Source organism: Artemia sp. Qi Xiang Cuo, chromosome 14 (assembly GCF_049724085.1).
Source record: "Artemia sp. Qi Xiang Cuo chromosome 14, ASM4972408v1, whole genome shotgun sequence".
NCBI lineage: Eukaryota > Metazoa > Arthropoda > Branchiopoda > Anostraca > Artemiidae > Artemia > Artemia sp. Qi Xiang Cuo.
The window spans coordinates 33,482,583-33,502,380 of NC_142807.1; the positions used below are offsets into that span (position 1 = coordinate 33,482,583).

The 19,798-nt window shown below is 34.1% G+C and overlaps 1 protein-coding gene across 3 annotated transcripts in view; it reads left to right on the forward strand.

Annotated features, from left to right (window-relative positions):
* The first annotated feature begins 385 nt into the window (after positions 1-385).
* RsfS312 (ribosomal silencing factor RsfS-like protein, 312) overlaps positions 386-19,798 on the forward strand; it is a 34,250-nt gene continuing 14,837 nt past the window's right edge. Inside the window, exon 1 of one of the 3 annotated variants that reach the window (XM_089100733.1) lies at positions 386-495. The gene's annotated coding sequence lies outside the window, so the exon portion shown is untranslated. Of the gene's footprint in view, positions 622-19,798 lie in introns of all 3 variants that reach the window. The other 2 variants (XM_089100734.1, XM_089100735.1) reach the window with 2 other exon arrangements.

Below are 19,798 nucleotides of genomic sequence, written 5' to 3' on the forward strand. Positions count from 1 at the left end.
TAAATATTTCATCATATAAGCTACCCATACTCTTTCGTTCTTTCTGTAGATTTGAAAGAAGAATGAAAAGCTGTTAGGCCGAAACTATTTACTTGTGCGTTCTATTGTCACATTAGCTCATTTTACGGCAACTAACTTATTTTGAAGGCGAAAGGTGTAATACATTTTGCAACTAGCATGTAGCTTAAAAATTGGCTATTTTATTTACTTTTCTTGGTGTGAATTTCTTTTTCAGGATGATATTGTTTTCTTCGGCAATTCATACATAATTTAAATAAAAACGAAATAAAACCCATAAAACGAACCTATAATCTCAATCCGCACAAAAGGTCGAAATCTGTCACCTTACCGTCCAAAGTCTATGGTTAAAATAAAAATAACAACTGACGTGCAGCAAAGTTTTCGAACTTTCAAAAGCATGAAAATTTGACCTAGGCTATCTTTCAGTGGGAAATTTAGTCTTGAATTGAATATGTTGTTATAACTAAATATTGAGTAGGCCTATTTTAATTATTATTAAAGAGTGAAGAATCAAGAGTTGTCTATAATATTATTATATATTCTTGTTTGGCTCAACCCATATTTCCTGCAGTACTGACTTAGCTGGAGCTTTATTATAAGGTGAATATGGTAAATTTGTAGCTGACAGCAGAATTTAGGGTAAAATTCTACTTTAGCTACTTCTGGCTATCTTGGAAAGGAGTTTGGTTAGGAAAATGAAATTTTCAGGGATAGATCTATAGGCTAAAGTATGTCCTGGGAAGGTATTTTGAAGTACCTACCCCCACTCCTTCTCCCTCTAGAGGGTCCTGACCTTTGATGACCTTTAAAAATCTGTGTGTTATAAAAGTGAAACCTTGTAAAATAGATCTTCTGCTTAAAATGAAGTCCAACAAAATTGTTTTCAGCTTCACAACTTTGCTCAATCCTGATTTATAGAGTTTTAAAGATATGCAAATACATTTCCTAAATTTGGAAAATCAACATTGATATGGCTTAAAATACTACTCAAATAACAGGAATTGCATTTTCAGAACTAAAGCCAGAGAAAAAGAATCTTGTAACAGGAAATTAAGGTAAAATTTTGTTTTGTCAAAATTTCAATAGGTATTCACCTGTCATGTAGGCAAATTTCAGGATCCTCTAGAGGGAGAAGGAGCGGAGATAAGTACTTCAAAATACCTTCCCAGGACATATTTTAGCCTGCAGACCCATCCCTAAAAGTTTCAGTTTCCTAACCTCACCCCTTTCCAATATAGGTAAAAGTAACTAAAGTAGAATTTTACCGAATTTAGTGGTAAATTTATAGCTGATAATAGGATTATATAAGGTGACAATATAATTATCTAGGCTATGATGAAGGTGATTGCATTACTTGATGCATTTTTATGATGCTCTTAAAGGGCTAAAGCAGCCCATAGTAACCAAAAGTTTGAAAATAGGCTATGTTTCTAAAAATTAGATTGTGAAAAAAAATGCAATTTGTAGTTGATTCAGAATGGTAATTATTATTTTTATTTGGGAATTCTTAATAGCAAAGTGTTAGGCTTAGGATATTATGAAAACAAATTTGCATGAATTCTTAGAAAGAGACTAGAACCCTTCAAAATCTTGAGGTATTTCAGGCATCCATTTTGAGCCAGAAGGGCTCAAAATTCTATTTTGAACCCTTAAATAGGCTAAAGTGGTTCAAAACAGGCAATAGTAACCAACAGTTTAAAAATGTGGGTTGCCTACTCTTCTGAAATACAGGATACATGAAAGAAGTGAAGTTTGGTTAATGCTAATGAAATAAAAAAAAATAGAATGAAAATATAATAGTTTATGAACAAATTTAGGCTATATATTTGCACATTGGGGAGGGTAGGGTAAAGCATAGCATATATTAAATACGTAACCTAACCTAACTACCTTTAAGTCCCCCTAAACCCCAAAAAATCTGATATTTAAATCTTTGTCACAGAGTGAGCAACATCTCACTATGCCATGAAAACCTGTTTATCAATACTGGCTTTGAGATTTTGATGTGGTCTTTCTTTTGTGTGTCCTGTGTTTCAGAAGAGTACCAAAATATGTTTCCAAAAAGATGTAATGGGACAAAAATCTGCCATTTGTTGCTGATTCAGGAATGGTAATTACTATTTTCATTAGTCCTAACAGTAAAATATTATTTTGAAAATAAATTTCCTGGAATTTTTAAATAGAATCTGAAATCCCTCAAAATTGACATGACAGCAAAACTGACAAACTTTTTGTTCTAGATTGTCTCCTTCTAAAGAGCTGCTATTGTAGACCCTTACCAAAGATTTAGTGAAGGTTGTATCCTTGTATGGTATACCAGATATATTTATTAAAATTATTAGTGCTATGTATAAGAACAATATTGCTTTGTTTAAGGTTGGAAATGTGGTCTGTATCTAGTTTGATATTTAATCAGGAGTGAAGCAGGGTTGTTTTCAATCCCTATTTATTTGGATCATTTTGATGGACTTTGTCCAAAGGAACACAGCAAAGGGTATATCATAGGCAGCAAAATTGTGCTGCCTAAGTAAAGAATGATGTGGGCACAATGTATTGTTATTTTTCCTCCATACCCAGGCTCTTTTTATTGATGGGGTTGTCATAGAAACTTTGAAAAGGGCTCATTCAATTGGAAATTGGAGTGGCTAGTGCCCTTTTTAATAATCAAAAATGATTGGAGGGCAACTAGCCCCCCCCCCTCCCCACACATCCAATCAAAATTTTGAGATACCCATTTTGTTCAGGGTAGTCAATTTCCAGATAAAAAATATGTTTTGAGGAGGACACTCCCCCCACAACCCTTGGGGCAAGGGTTTTAAGTTATGCCCTGGAGGCATCTAAGGTTTTTTTATTGAAGGCATTGTTGTAGAAACTTCGTAAAAGGTTCATTCAAGTGGAAATTCAAAGGGCTAGTGCCCTTTTTAATAGTCAAAAGGGTTTGGAGGACAACTAGCCCCCCCATGCCCATCATTCCCCCAAACACATCCAATCAAAATTTTGAGATAGCCATTTTGTTCAGCATAGTTGATGTCCAGATAGAAAATATGTTTTTGAGGAGGACACTTCCCCACAACCCCCAGAGTCAGGGCATAAAAACAAAGTTGTCACAATGTATTATTTTTTTTTTCTTTTAGAGCAGGGCACTTCATATTGAAGAAGTTGTCGTAGAAACTTTGAAACGGGCTTATTCAATTGGAAATTGGAGTGGCTTGTGCCCTTTTTAATATTTGAAAGTGATTGGAAGTCAACTAACACCCCTTCCACGCCCACCATTTACCAAAACACATCCAATCAAAATTTTGAGATAGCCACTTTGTTCAGAGTAGTTGATTTCCACATAGAAATTATCTTTTTGAGGAAGACACTCACCCACAGCCTTCACGCCAATGGTTATAAGTTATGCCCTGGGGGCATAACTTACAACGTTTTTATAGAAGGCATTGTTGTAGAAACTTCAAAAAAGGTCATACCTATCATTCCCCCAAACGCATCCAATCAAAATTTTGAGATAGCCATTTTGTTCAGCATAGTTGATTTCCAGAAAGCAATTATTTTTTTGAGGAGGGAACTCCCCCACACCCTTCAGGGCAAGGGTTGTAAGTTATGCCCTGGGGGCATATAAGGTTCTTATAGAAGGGAGTTGTTGTAGAAACTTCAAAAAAGGCTCATTCAATTGGAAATTCAAAGGGCTACTGCCCTTTTTAATAGTTGAAAGTAATTGGAAGGCAACCAACACCCCTTCCATGCCCACCATTTCCCCAGACACACCCAATCAAAATTTTGAGATAGCCATTTTGTTCCATGCAGTTAAGGTTCAGGAAATTATACCTTTGAGCAGGACACTCCCCACACAGTCTTCAGGGCAAGGGTTATAAGTTATGCTCTGGGGCCTTATAAGTTTTTATTGAAATCTTTGTTGTAGAAACTTGAAAAATGGCTCATCCAGTTGTAAATTCAAAGGTTTAGTGCCCTTTTTAATAGTCAAAAATGATTTGAGGGCAACTAAGCCCCCCTCTCATGCCCACCTTTTCCCCAAACACATCCAATCAAACTTTTGAGATAGCCATTTTATTCAACATAGTTTTAAGTTCTGTAAATTAAGTCTTTGAGAATGACCACCCCCCTCACAGCCCTCAGGAAAAGGTTGTAAGTTATGCCCTGGGGGCATATAAAGTTTTTACAGAACATGTTGTTGTAGAAACTTCAAAAAGGGTTCACTTGATTAGAAATTGAAATGGCTAGTGCCCTTTTTAATAGTAGAAAGTAATTGGAAGGCAACCAAAACCCCTTCCATGCCCACCATTTCCCCAAACACATCCAATAAAAATTTTGAGATAGCCATTTTGTTCCATGCAGTTGAGGTTCAGGAAATTATACCTTTGAGCAGGACACTCCCCACATAGTCTTCAGGGCAAGGGTTATAAGTTATGCCCTGGGGGCATGTAAGTTTTTATTGAAATCTTTGTTGTAGAAACTTGAAAAAGGGCTCATCCAGTTGTAAATTCAAAGGTCTAGTGCCCTTTTTAATAGTCAAAAGTGATTTGAGGGCAACAAGCCCCTCTCTTGCCCACCTTTTCCCCAAACACAACCAATCAAAATTTTTAGATAGCCATTTTGTTCAGTGTTGTGGATTTCCAGATAGAAATTATATTTTTGAGGAGGACACTCCTCCACAGCCCTAAGGGCAAGGGTTGTAAGTTATAACTTGGGGGCATATAAGGTATTTATAGAACGCGTCGTCATAGAAACTGTAAAAAGGGCTCATTTGGTTGGAAATTGAAATGGCTTGTGCCCTTTTTAATATTCGAAATTGATTGGAAGGCAACTAACACCCCTTCCATGCCCACCATTTCCCCAAACATATCCAATAAAAATTTTTAGACAGCCATTTTGTTCCATGCAGTTTAAAGTTCAGGAAATCATAGTCTTCAGGGCAAGGGTTATAAATTATGTCCTGGGGGCATATAAGGTTTTTATTGAAATCTTGGTTGTAGAAACTTGAAAAAGGGCTCATTCAATTGGAAATTAAAAGGGCTAGTGCTGTTTTTAATAGTCAAAAGTGATTTGAGGGCAACTAACCCCCCTCGCAAGCCCACCTTTCCCCCCAACACCGCCACTCAACATTTGTCAATAGCCCGTTTGTTCTACATTGTTGAAATTTGTGGAAATTACTTCTTTAAGGATCACAACCCATCCCCCCCCCCACAACCGTCAGGGCCAGGATTGTAAGTTATGCCCTTGGAGCCTATAAGTTTTTTATAGAAGGCGATGTTGTAAAATCCTCAAAAAGGGCTCATTCAACTGAAAATTGAAAGGACTAGTGCCCTTTTAATAGTTGAAAGTGATTACTAGCCCCCTATCAAACCCATCATTTCCCCAAACGAATCCAATCATAATTTTGAGATATGCATTTTATTCAACGTATTCGAAAATACTGGAAGTTAGGTCTTTTAGGATTATAACCCCATCAGAGCCTTCAGTGAAAGGGCTGTAAGTTATGCCCTGGGGGCATATAAGGTTTATATAGAAAGTTGTTGTAGAAACTTCAAAAGGGGCTCATTTGATTGTAAATTGAAACTGCCCTTTTTAATAGTCGAAAGTGAGTGGAGAGTAATTAACCCCCCTCTGACGCCCACTGTTTCCCCAAACACGTTCAATTAAAGTTTAGAGATAGCCATTTTGTTCAATGTAGTTGAAAGTTCTGGAAATTGTGTATTTAAGGATGAAATACCCCCCAGAGTCCCCAGGGCAAAGTTTGTAAGTTATGCCCTGGGGGCATATAAGGTTTTTAATGATAGAGTTATCGTAAAAACTTCAAAAGGGGCTCGTCCAATTGGAAATTGAGAGGGCTAGTGCCCTTTTTAATAATTGAAAGTGATTGCAGGGTAACTAACCCCCCTCTCACGCCCACTGTTCCCCCAAACACATCTAATCAAAATTTTGAGATAGCAATTTTCTTCAACGTAGTTGAAAGTTCTGAAATTTAGGTCTTTGAGGATGACAACCCCCCCCCCCAGCTCTCAGGGCAAGGGTTGTAAGTTATGCCCTTGGGGCATATAAGATTTTTATTGAAAGCATTTTTGTAGAAATTTCAAAAGGGCTCGTTTGATTGGAAATTGAAAGGGCTAGTGCCTGTTTTAATAGTTGAAAATGATTGGAGAAATACTAACGCCCCTCTCAAGCCCACCATTGTCCCAGACCCATCCAATCAAAATTTTGAGATAGCTATTTTGTTTAACGTAATTGAAAATTTTGGGAATTAGGTCCTAGAGGATGACAACCGCCCTCACAGCCCTTAGGGTAAGAGTTGTAATTTATGCCCTGGGGGCATATAAGGTGTTTATAGGAAGGTTTGTCGTAGAATCTCAAAAAGGGCTCATTTGATTGAATATCGAAAGTCCTAGTGCCCTTTTTAATAGTCGAAAGTGATTGGAAGGCTTGACATTTTTATAGTAATGATCGATGTATTATTTTTTGTTGTTGTTGTTGTTTAGACCAGGGCACTTTGTATCAAAGGTGTTGTTGTAGGAACTTCGAAAAGGGCTCTTTCGATTGAAAATAGAAAGGGCTGATGCCCTTTTTAATAGTCAAAAGTGATTGGAGGGAAATTAATCACCCTCCCATTTGACTTTATGTTTAAAAACTAAATGTTGCCATAAAATTAAATCAAAATGCACTTGTGTTAATCCTAATTCCCAATAAGGCATTTCAGCAGTATCTCAAGAACGACTGAGGGTATTATGTGTTCAAACTTTTGGGGCTGCTTCTGCTCTTAAGATTTAACCAAATCAAAATAGCGTAAATGTATCCAAGCTATCAAAGAAAGTAAACAGATTTTTTTGCGAATGGTATCAAGTTTTCCATTTCAGGCCAGCTAGAAGATGTATGAAACTAAATTAAACTTTACTATTTGTGTCCAGATTTTTATGAGGGTGTAAGCTGTTAAAAATGGCTGAAAATTTTTCTCCAGCATTCAAATAGCAGGCCAAACTATGAATTCTTAAAAAAACAAAAGATTTAAAGTATTATTTTCTTTTTCTCTCAAAAGAGTATGTCAATATAAAACGAACAGAAATTAATTAAAAAAAAAAAATTTTCCACAAAAAATGAGCAAAAATAAAATAAAAAAATCGACCAAGCATGAAACTACCACAAATCAGCATTGATAAATAAATGAAACCCAAAATGAACAGAAATTACAATAAATAACCAAGTCAAATTCAAAACAAGCAGAAATTAACATAAGTTTTGCTCAAACCCCCTATGCCTTCCCAAGGCCAAAACATAATTTGCGCTTTACTTAAAAAAAAATACAAATGAATGTACATTGTCAGTTTAATAAAAAAAATATACTCATATTTAGTTATCAAAATGTTAATATTATTTGATTTATTAAAGTTATAAAAGTAAAAACATTTATATTTTTTCAGTAAAGTGCAAATTATGTTCTTACCTTGGGAGGGCATAGGGGGTTTTGAGCCCTAGTCATGTTAATTTCTGCTCGTTTTGAGTTTGAATTGATTATTTATTGTAATTTCCGTTCGTTTCGGGTTTCATTTATTTATCTATACTGATTAGTGGTATTTTCATGCTTGGTAGATTATTTGATTTTATTTTTGCTCATTTTTGGTTTAATGGAGTTCTTTACTTTTCTTTGAAAAACTTATTTTGTGGAAAAAGTTTTTTTAAGTAATGACAGAATAGAATCAAATAGGGAAGTAAACTCCTAGACTTAGATTATGCTGATTTAAAATTTAAAAATTGTGGATAATTTAATAGTCAAAAGTGATTGGAGGACAACTAGCCCCCCCATGCCCATCATTCCCCCAAACACATCCAATCAAAATTTTGAGATAGCCATTTTGTTCAGCATAGTTGATGTCCGGATAGAAAATATGTTGTTGAGCAGGACACTCCCCCACAACCCCCAGAGTCAGGGCATAAAAACAATGTTGGCACAATGTATCATTTATCATTTTTTTCTTTTAGAGCAGGGCACTTTATATTGAAGAAGTTGTCATAGAAACTTTGAAAAGGGCTCATTCATTTGAAATTTGGAGTGGCTTGTGCCCTTTTTAATAGTTGAAAGTGATTGGAAGGCAACTAACATCCCTTCCATGCCCACCATTTCCCAAAACACATCCAATCAAAATTTTGAGATAGCCACTTTGTTCAGAGTAGTTGATTTCCACATAGAAATTATCTTTTTGAGGAGGACACTCACCCACAGCCTTCACGCCAATGGTTATAAGTTATGCCCTGGGGGCATAACTTACAACGTTTTTATAGAAGGCATTGTTGTAGAAACTTCAAAAAAGGTCATACCTATCATTCCCCCAAACGCATCTAATCAAAATTTTGAGATAGCCATTTTGTTCAGCATAGTTGATTTCCAGAAAGCAATTATTTTTTTGAGGAGGAAACTCCCCCACACCCTTCAGGGCAAGGGTTGTAAGTTATGCCCTGGGGGCATATAAGGTTCTTATAGAAGGGAGTTGTTGTAGAAACTTCAAAAAAGGCTCATTCAATTGGAAATTCAAAGGGCTACTGCCCTTTTTAATAGTTGAAAGTAATTGGAAGGCAACCAACACCCCTTCCATGCCCACCATTTCCCCAGACACACCCAATCAAAATTTTGAGATAGGCATTTTGTTCCATGCAGTTAAGGTTCAGGAAATTATACCTTTGAGCAGGACACTCCCCACACAGTCTTCAGGGCAAGGGTTATAAGTTATGCCCCGGGGCCATATAAGTTTTTATTGAAATCTTTGTTGTAGAAACTTGAAAAATGGCTCATCCAGTTGTAAATTCAAAGGTTTAGTGCCCTTTTTAATAGTCAAAAGTGATTTAAGGGCAACTAACACCCTCTTTTGCCCACCTTTTCCCCAAACACATCCAATCAAAATTTTGAGATAGCCATTTTATTCAACATAGTTTTAAGTTCTGGAAATTAGGTCTCTGAGGATGACCACCACTCCTCACAGCCCTCAGGACAAGGGTTGTAAGTTATGCCCTGTGGGCATATAAAGTTTTTACAGAACACGTTTTTGTAGAAACTTCAAAAAGGGTTCATTCGATTACAAATTGAAATGGCTAGTACCCTTTTTAATGGTTTAAAGTAATTGGAGGGCAACTAACAACCCTTCCACGCCCACCATTTCCCCAAACATATCCAATCAAAATTTTGAGATATCCATTTTGTTCCACGCAGTTGAGGTTCAGGAAATTATACCTTTGAGCAGGACACTCCCCACAGAGTCTTCAGGGCAAGGGTTATAAGTTATGCCCTGGGGGCACATAAGTTTTTATTGAAATCTTTGTTGTAGAAACTTGAAAAAGGGCTCATCCAATTGTAAATTCAAAGGTCTAGTGCCCATTTTAATAGTCAAAAGTGATTTGAGGGCAACAAGCCCCCCTCTCTTGCCCACCTTTTCCCCAAACACAACCAATCAAAATTTTTAGATAGCCATTTTGTTCAGTGTTGTGGATTTCCGGATAGAAATTATATTTTTGAGGAGGACACTCCTCCACAGCCCTAAGGGCAAGGGTTGCAAGTTATAACCTGGGGGCATATAAGGTATTTATAGAACGCGTCGTCATAGAAACTGTAAAAAGGGCTCATTTGGTTGGAAATTGAAATGGCTTGTGCCCTTTTTAATAGTCGAAAGTGATTGGAAGGCAACTAACACCCCTTCCATGCCCACCATTTCCCCAAACATATCCAATCAAAGTTTTTAGATAGCAATTTTGTTCCACGCAGTTTAAAGTTCAGGAAATTATACCTTTAAGCAGGACACTCCCCCCACAGTCTTCAGGGCAAGGGTTATAAGTTATGCCCTGGGGACATATAAGGTTTTTATTGAAATCTTTGTTGTAGAAACTTTAAAAAGTGCTCATTCGATTGGAAATTAAAAGGGCCAGTGCTCTTTTTAATAGTCAAAAGAGATGTAAGGGCAACTCACCTCCCGCGCATGCCCACCTTTCCCCCCAATACCGCCAAACAAAGTTTTTAGATAGCCCTTTTATTCAACATAGTTGAAAGTTTTGGAAATTAGGTCTTTCAGGATGACAACCCATCCCCCCCCCCACAACCCTCAGGGCACGGAGTGTAAGTTATGCCCTTAGAGCATGTAAGGTTTTTATAGAAAGCAATGTTTGAAAAAACATCAAAAAGGGCTCATTCAATTGGAAATTGAAAGGACTACTGCCCTTTTAATAGTCAAAAGAAATTGAAAGGCAGGTAACCCCCCTGTGATGCTCAACATTTCCCCCAACACATCCAATCTAAATTTTGAGATAGCCAGTATGGTCAACTTAGTTTAAAGTTCTGGAAATTAGGTCTTTTAGGATTATAACCCCATCAGAGCCTTCAGTGAAAGGGCTGTAAGTTATGCCCTGGGGGCATATAAGGTTTATATAGAAAGTTGTTGTAGAAACTTCAAAAGGGGCTCATTTGATTGGAAATTGAAACTGCCCTTTTTAATAGTCAAAAGTGAGTGGAGAGTAATTAACCCCCCTTTCACGCCCACTATTTCCCCAAACACGTTCAATTAAAGTTTAGAGATAGCCATTTTGTTCAATGTAGTTGAAAGTTTTGGAAATTGTGTATTGAAGGATGACATACCCCGTAGAGTCCCCAAGGCAAAGGTTGTAATTCATGCCCTGGGGGCATATAAGGTTTTTAATGATGGAGTTGTCATTAAAACTTCAAAAGGGACTCATTCAATTTGAAATTGAGAGGGCTAGTGCCCTTTTTAATAGTCGAAAGTGATTGGACGGTAACTAACCCCCCTCTCACGCCCACTGTTCCCCCAAACAAACTCAATACAATTTTTCAGTTGAAGATTTTATTCAATATAGTAGGAAGTTCTGTAAAGTTTGTGTTTGTGTACGACAACCCCCCCCCATCCATCCGAGCAAGTGGGGGAAGTTATGCTCTTGGGACGTCTGAGGGTTTATAGAAAACATTTTCGTAGAAACTTCAAAAGGGCTCATTTGATTGGAAATGGAAAGGGCTAGTGCTTTTTTTAATAGTTGAAAGTGATTGGAGAAAGACTAACACCCCTCTGACGCCCACCATTTTCCCAGACCCATCCAATCAAAATTTTGAGATAGCTATTTTGTTTAACGTAGTTGAAAGTTATGGAAATTAGGTCTTAGAGGATGACAACCACCCTCACAGCCCTTAGGGTAAGGGTTTTAATTTATGCCCTGGGGGCATATAAGGTGTTTATAGGAAGTGTTGTTGTAGAAACTCAAGAAGGGCTCATTCGATTGGAAATCAAAAGGCCTAGTGCCCTTTTTAATAGTCGAAAGTGATTGGAAGGCTTGACATTTTTATAGTAAAGATTGATGTATTATTTTTTGTTGTTGTTGTTGTTTAGACCAGGGCACTTTGTATCAAAGGTGTTGTTGTAGGAACTTCGAAAAGGGCTCTTTCGATTGAAAATAGAAAGGGCTGATGCCCTTTTTAATAGTCAAAATTGATTGGAGGGAAACTAATCACCCTCCCATTTGACTTTATGTTTAAAAACTAAATGTTGCCATAAAATTAAATCAAAATGCACTTGTGTTAATCCTAATTCCCAATAAGGCATCTCAGCTGTATCTCAAGAACGACTGAGGGTATTATGTTCAAACTTTTGGGGCTGCTTCTGCTCTTAAGATTTAACCAAATCAAAATAGCGTAAATGTATCCTAGATATCAAAGAAAGTAAACAGATTTTTTTGCGAATGGTATCAAGTTTTCCATTTCAGGTCAACTAGAGGAGGTATGAAACTAAATTAAGCACTACTATTTGTGTTCAGATTTTTAAGAGGGTGTATGTTGTTAAAAATTGCTGAAAATTTTTCTCCAGCATTCAAATAGCAGGCCAAACTATAAATTCTTAAAAAAAAACAAAAAGATTTAAAGTATTATTTTCTTTTTCTCTGAAAAGACTATGTCAATATAAAACGAACAGAAATTAATTAAAAAAAAAAACTTTTTCCACAAAAAATGAGCAAAAATAAAATAACAAAATCGACCAAGCATGAAACTATCACAAATCAGCATTGATAAATAAATGAAACCCAAAATGAACAGAAATTACATTAAATAACCAAGTCAAATTCAAAACAAGCAGAAATTAACATAAGTTTTGCTCAAAACCCCTATGCCTTCCCAAGGCCAAAACATAATTTGCACTTTACTTAAAAAAAAATATAAATGAATGTACATTGTCAGTTTAATAAAAAAATATACTCATATTTAGTTATCAAAATGTTAATATTATTTTATTTATTAAAGGTATAAAAGTAAAAACATTTATATTTTTTCAGTAAAGTGCAAATTATGTTCTTACCTTGGGAGGGCATAGGGGGTTTTGAGCTTTTAATTTCTGCTCGTTTTGAGTTTGAATTGATTATTTATTGTAATTTCCGTTCGTTTCGGGTTTCATTTATTTATCTATACTGATTAGTGGTATTTTCATGCTTGGTAGATTATTTGATTTTATTTTTGCTCATTTTTGGTTTAATGGAGTTCTTTACTTTTCTTTGAAAAACTTATTTTGTGGAAAAAGTTTTTTTAAGTAATGACAGAATAGAATCAAATAGGGAAGTAAACTCCTAGACTTAGATTATGCAGATTTAAAATTCTAGCTTTGTAGAAAGCATCATGCTCTACTGTTATAACTACCCATAATGCAACAACACCTACTATGATGATACCATAAAATAAGAAATCCTATCCTGACTACTCCCAATATAGCTACTTTTGCTGCAAACACCCCAACCAGGATTAATTCTACCAGATTTAGTCTAATCTCAGTACACCTACTTTTACCAAAACTGCTCCTGCCATGACTATTACTTCCAAATTTCTATTAATGCTTGACAAAGCTGATTAGTTGATATTACTGTTATTAATATGTACAAATGCTATATAATTTTTAAAATACATTTAAATTAGATTTTTTTAAATGTTGTTTTTCTTTGAAAAGTAATGAGTTTATTTAAAAACTGAAATGAACACACTTTTCTCTATAAGAATGGATACAATCTTGTTGCAACTGAATAATGAATTAGTGAGACAAGGACTTTGACAAAATTTTAATTAAACTTGAAATCAAGGTATTCGCAAAGTCTTCAAGACCAGGGGGTTTTAATTATTTTTAAATCTACATACTATTGAAGACCTCAGCTGAGGTAAAATTCTAGATCATAAAAAGGAGTTTTAGCAACAAATATAATTGATGAAGTATTAGACCATAGGTGTATTTCCATACAAACATTTTCAAAGTTGTTTAAGGAGTTTGTGACTGAAATAACTGGGTAATTGTACCATTTTCTCTGAGAATAAAGCAGTTTTGATGCCTGATTTTTAGCCTCCTTGTAAGATATCCAAGGCTCAGTTTTTTTTTGTATGTAAGAATATGTGCAAAAATGGTATTACCTTAATTGTTGGGCTCCTCGTTAAGGATACTCATGGATACTATTTTAATTTTTCAATTCAATTTTTTATTTACAAACAAAAACACAACAATAACCTTATAACCAATAATAACCTTAATAACCAATAACCATATCATTATTAATAACCACCCAAAATTGATACAAAAAAGTACTTGCAACAGGGTGGCTACATACATTTTTTTTAAACAAATAATTAATCATGCTAAAAAAATTAAATAAATAAAAATAAGTAAATTAGATAACCAAAATAAGAACTATAACCAATCTCTCATCAACCATTCTACCATAACAATAATGATTTAACAATAATAATAAATAGATAAAAACTATAAACCAATAAATATTTTTTTTTAAATTTCTTTTAAATAACCCAAGGGGCTCAGCCACCCAAATGCTCTCTGGCATGGAGTTCCATACATGGGACCCTGAAAGTCCAGTAGGGAAACTAGCCCCGGTTCCACTTCTATGTGGCACAACATAATTATCAGCATGACAAGTCTCATAACTATGTAGTGACCTATTGTTGCTAAAAGAGTCATGAAAAACCTCAGGACTTACAGAATTCCAACATTAGTTTACAAAAATTCCTAACTGGTAGTCATTCAACTGTCCTACATTGAGCACTTGTAATTTGTTGAAGAAATGTCAGTGACACCTTCTATGTAGCCTCCAATACAATGTATTGCTTTATTCTGAAGGATCTGAACCCATTTAAAATTTGTATAGAAATTGCTTGACCACAACATACATCCATATGAACCATAATGGTGAATCAAAGCATGGTATTAATAACAATAATACTGTTAAAGGTAAAAAATTCTTAAAGTGTCAAATTGCACCAAGGCCATGGGCAACCTTTGGTGCAACTACATCACTGTTATGTTTCCATGATAGATTACAATCAATATAAAAACTCAAATAACATATTTATTGAACTTACACAACAGGCTTATTTAAAAAAAAATTCCTCCATCAATATCATGGGGCTTGTCTACTCTAGAATACAATATAAAATTAGTCTTGGCAACACTTACTGATAATAAACTCAAACTAGTAAAAACATAGAAACTTCTCAACACACTACTGACTTTCAACAAAAAACTGTCGAAACAACCACTTGGAAACATAACCACAGTGTCATGAGCAAATGATTTTAGGCAACAATCTGGAATGTAAAACCTCATGCTATCTACATAAACTAAGTAGAGAAGTGGATCAAGGACCAATTCATGTGGCACGCCACAAGACACCCAATACAGCAAAGAAGAAATATCATCAATCATTACTTTCCACACAAATAGATTTCAGACCACTTTAAACTTACTCCTTTAATGCCTAAACATTCTAATCTTCACAGTAAAATTTTAAAATGTACCCTATCAAATGCTTTAAAAAATTATTAGTGGAATCTCATCCTTTTAAAAGAATTATTTACAAAATCAACAAGATGACTGGCAACATCACTAGTTGAACGACCTTTCCAAAAACCGAATTGGGTTTCACTTAAAAGACAACATTTCGTGAGATGGTCATATAAGCATTGGTGAATCTGTTTCTCCAGTAAATTTGAGAATAATGCCAGTATCAAGATTGGTCTCCAGTTTCCAGAATCTAACCTGACATCCCCTTTATAAAGGGAATAACTTTAGCTTGCTTTAAAGCTTCTGGAAGGTCCCTGTCTCCAGTTACAAGTTGATGATATGGAGTATACATGGTAATATATACATCATTACAGCCTTAAAAATTGTCAGATTCACACCATCAATCCCAGCCTAATTCGATCTTTTGCTTTTCACTATTTTCATCACTTCTTCAGTTGTGCATTTTTCAAACTGGAACTCCAGATTGTCACCACAAAAGTCAACAAATTCTTCACTAAGAAATTTTTTCCTGTCATGCTTTACACTTTCCTGAATTGATGAGCCAATATGAGAATAAAATTGGCCAAAATGATTTGCTACAACATTTCTATTACTCACAGAATTTCCATTAATATCCATGCAAGGTGACTGGCTACTTTTCAGAATTCCCTAAAACTTATTAATGACTTGCCATGTCGATTTAGTATCTCCATAATTTCTTAGACCACACTGCTTTTCCATTTACAAAAAATTAAACAAGAAAAACAGGTTTTAATTTCTATAAAGCAGTGAATACAAACACTTAATTAAGCAAAAATACTCCGAATATTTCGGCCCCACATCCGGGAGCCTTTCTCAACTAAAAAAAAAAATGAAACAAAAAAAAAGTTCTTTTTAAAAAAAACCTTAACTTACATCAACATAAAAACATACTAAACAAACAAAAGAAAAAATATAAATAAATAGGAAAAACAAAACTCACATATTAAATAAACACTTCCATTCACTGGCGTATAAACAAAATCGAATGTTTATATTGATTGGAACACGCCTTCTCACAGTATATAAATGGAAATCTATCAAAAAATGAAAATATATTTATTCTTAAACTAAAACAATAAAAGTCAGCTAACTCCGGCCCATAACCCCTAATTAGATCTCACAAGTTCATCACCCAATGTTTGAATTATAAATTGAACAGATTCGTTTGCTTGCAAGCTTAGCTGCAGTTCGTTTACCTCTCCCAGCATTTAACCCAGTCTGACCTTAGTCCGCAAGGTCATCTTTCGTATCAGAACTATTATTAAAATCAGTACTGGTTGAAAATTTTACCTGTTTTTTAATTAAACTATTATAAATCGAATTGATCCTAAAATCCCCTTCATCTCTATTGATGCTAATACCCCCATATATTATCTTTTTTATTTCTATAATTTCCCTGAAGCTTTGTAAAAGTCCTACAGACGTATCTACTATTTTTGTTTGATCAAATAAAATACTGTGATGAGGAAAATTATAAAATTGTTCTGCAACAGCTAACTCAAACGTTTTCAGTTTTAGAATTTGTTTTAGAGAGCAATCTATAGCATTCTTTGATGCTGTAGCCTATTCCAACATCTGTTGTGTTCTTCCCACATACCATTCACCACAAGAGCATGGAATTTTGTACACTCCCTTTTACATATTTCTCGGTACCTTGTTTATCCCTTTATTTAACAAAGAGCTTATAGTTTGTCCTGATTTAAATGCTGCATTTATTTTTTGTTTTTTAATTCTCTTCCTAATTTTTGTGACAATATTGGGACAAAAGGCAAAGTTATATAATTTGTTTCTTGATTTGACCCTTCTTCTTCTAATATTTTTGGTTCCGTCAACTTTTTTCAATTATTTGAGAAATCATATTTTTTAGATATCCATTACCTACTACAATACCCTTAATAAAAATTAGTCCATTGCTTATGTATTTTGGTTAGGCTAATTTTAATACCATATCAACTAAAGAAATAACCACATCCCTTTTTACCTGGATCGGATGATTTGATGCGAAAGACAAGTAACGGTTGTTATTAGTCGGTTTACGGTAAATTGAAAACGCTAGTTCGTTATTATTTCTATGGATCAAAATATCTAGAAACGGTAACTTATTCTCGGTTTCCTTTTCAATTGTAAAACTTAATTTTTCTCCCAATTTATTCAAATGTTTCGAAAAACCTTCAATATGCGATTCCCCATACTTCCAAACAACTAAAACATCATACATATATCTGCACCAAAATTTAGGTTTAAAAAAATATGATTCTATGGCTAAATTTTCTCCATACTCTTCATAAATATTTGCTAACACCAGACTTAAAGGCCCTACCATTGCCAATCCCCTAGTTTGATGGTAAAAATTATCTCTAAACATGAAGTAATTAGTATACCTGCTAATTATTCTGACTAAATTTAATATAGTTTCCAGTTCAATTCCTGAAGATAATTCTTCTATCTCATTTTTACGTTCCTCAAGTTTTTGGGATAAAATTCTAAACGATTTATCAAAAGGAATATACGTATACATGGATTTTATATGAAAACTGAACAATCTAGATTCTTCTGATATTTCTACACTTACAATATCTTTTAAAAATTCCGAGTTTTTTATATACGAATCTTGGAGATATAATAAAGGTTTAAGTGTCATTGCTGCCCATTTTTCGATTTTTACCTTTATTATATCTCCAAGATTCTTATATAAGAAACTCGGAATTTTTAAAAGATATCATAAGTGTAGAAATATCAGAAGAATCTAGATTGTTCAGTTTTGATATAAAATCCATGTATACGTATATTCCTTTTGATGAATCGTTTTGTATTTTATCCAAAAAACTTGAGGAACGTAAAAATGAGATAGAAGAATTATCTTCGGGAATTGAACTGGAAACTATATTAAATTTAGTCAGAATAACTAGCAGGTATACTAATTACTTCACGTTTAGAGATAATTTTTGCCATCAAATAAGGGGTTTGGAAATGAGAGGGCCTATAAGTTCATTATTAGCAAATATTTATGTAGAGTATGTAGAAAATTTAGCTATAGAAACATATTTTTTAAAACCTAAATTTTGAGGCAGATATATGGATGATATTTTAGTTATTTGGAATTGCGGGGCATCACAAATTGGAGGTTTTTTGGAACATTTAAATAATCTGGGAGAAGAATTAAGTTTTACAATTGAAAAGGAAACAGAGAATAAGTTACCGTTTCTAGATATTTTGATCCATAGAAATAATAACGAACTAGCGTTTTCAATTTACCGTAAACCGACTAATAACAATCGTTACTTGTCTTTCGCATCAAATCATCCGATCCAGGTAATAAGGGGTTTGTCTATTTCTTTAATAGATAGGGTATTAAAACTAGCATCACCATAATACATAAGCAATTGATTAATTTTTATTAAAGATATTCTACTTGGTAATGGCTATCCGGAAAATATGATTTCTCAAATAATTGAAAAAAGAAAAAAAAAGTTGATGGAACCAGAAATATTAAAAGAAGATCGGTCAAATCAAGAGAAAAATTAAATAACTTTACCTTTTATCCCAATATTGTCAAAAGAATTATCATGATAATTAAAAAAAAACATAATATAAAAATAACATTTAAATCAGGACAAACTACAAGCTCTTTGTTAAGTTCGGAGAAAGACAAGTTACTGAGAAATTTACGAAAGGGAGTATGTAAAATTCTATACTTGCGTGGTAAATTTTATGTGGGAATAACACAACAGATCTTAGAAAATAGGCACCAGTAGCATGGGAACGCAATAGATCACGCTCTAAAACAAAATAAAACACCAGAGACGTTGGAGTCAGCTGTTGTAGAATATCTTCATAATTTTTCTCATCACAGTATTTTATTTGATCAAACAAAAATAGTAGATACGTCTGTAGGACTTTTACAAAGCTTCAGAGAAATTATAGAAATAAAAAAGATAATATATGGGGGTATTAGTATCAATAGAGATGAAGGGGATTTTAGGATCAATTCGATTTATAATAGTTTACTTAAAAAGCAGGTAAGATTTTCAACCAATACTGATTTTAATAATAGTTCTGATACGAAAGATGACCTTGCGGACAAAGGTCAGACTGGGTTAAATGCTGGGAAAGGTAAACGAACTGCAGCTAAGCTTGCAAGCAAAAGAATCCGTTCAATTTATAATTCAAACAATGGGTGATAAACTTGTGAGATCTAATTAGGGGTTATGGGCCGGGGGTTAGCTGAACTTTATTGTTTTAGTTTAAGTATAAATATATTTTCATTTTTTGATAGATTTCCATTTATATACTGTGAGAAGGTGTGTTCCAATCAATATAAACATTCGATTTTGTTTATACGCCAGTGAATGGAAGTGTTTATTTAATATGTGAGTTTTGTTTTCCTATTTATTTATGTTTTTTCTTTTGTTTGTTTAGTATATTTTTATGTTGATGTAAGTAAAGGTTTTTTAAAAAAGAACTTTTTTTTGTTTCATTTTTTTTTCCATTGAGAAAGGCTCCTGGATGTGGGGCCAAAATATTTGGAGTATTTTTGTTTAATTAAGTGTTTGTATTCACTGCTTTATAGAATTTAAAACCCGTTTTTCTTGTTTAATATTTAGTATATCCCTTATGATATGTGAACTTGTGTTCATAATATTTCTTCTTTGCCTGTCTTCTCATGCTATTCACCTTATTTGCAACTCTCTTAAACTCCACAAAATCTGCATCATCCTGACTATTTAGGGATTGCTCATACAGCATATTCCTTTTGTTTATCATGTCTATTATTTCTTTCATACTCCACAGTTTCTAAGGGTCGTCCTTCTTTTTTTTAACCAGTTGCAATGGGCATGTTTTATCATAAACCTGTTGAAAAATAGACATAAATTGATCATAGGCTAGAGAAGAATTTCCAGCGATCTCCAGGACAGAGT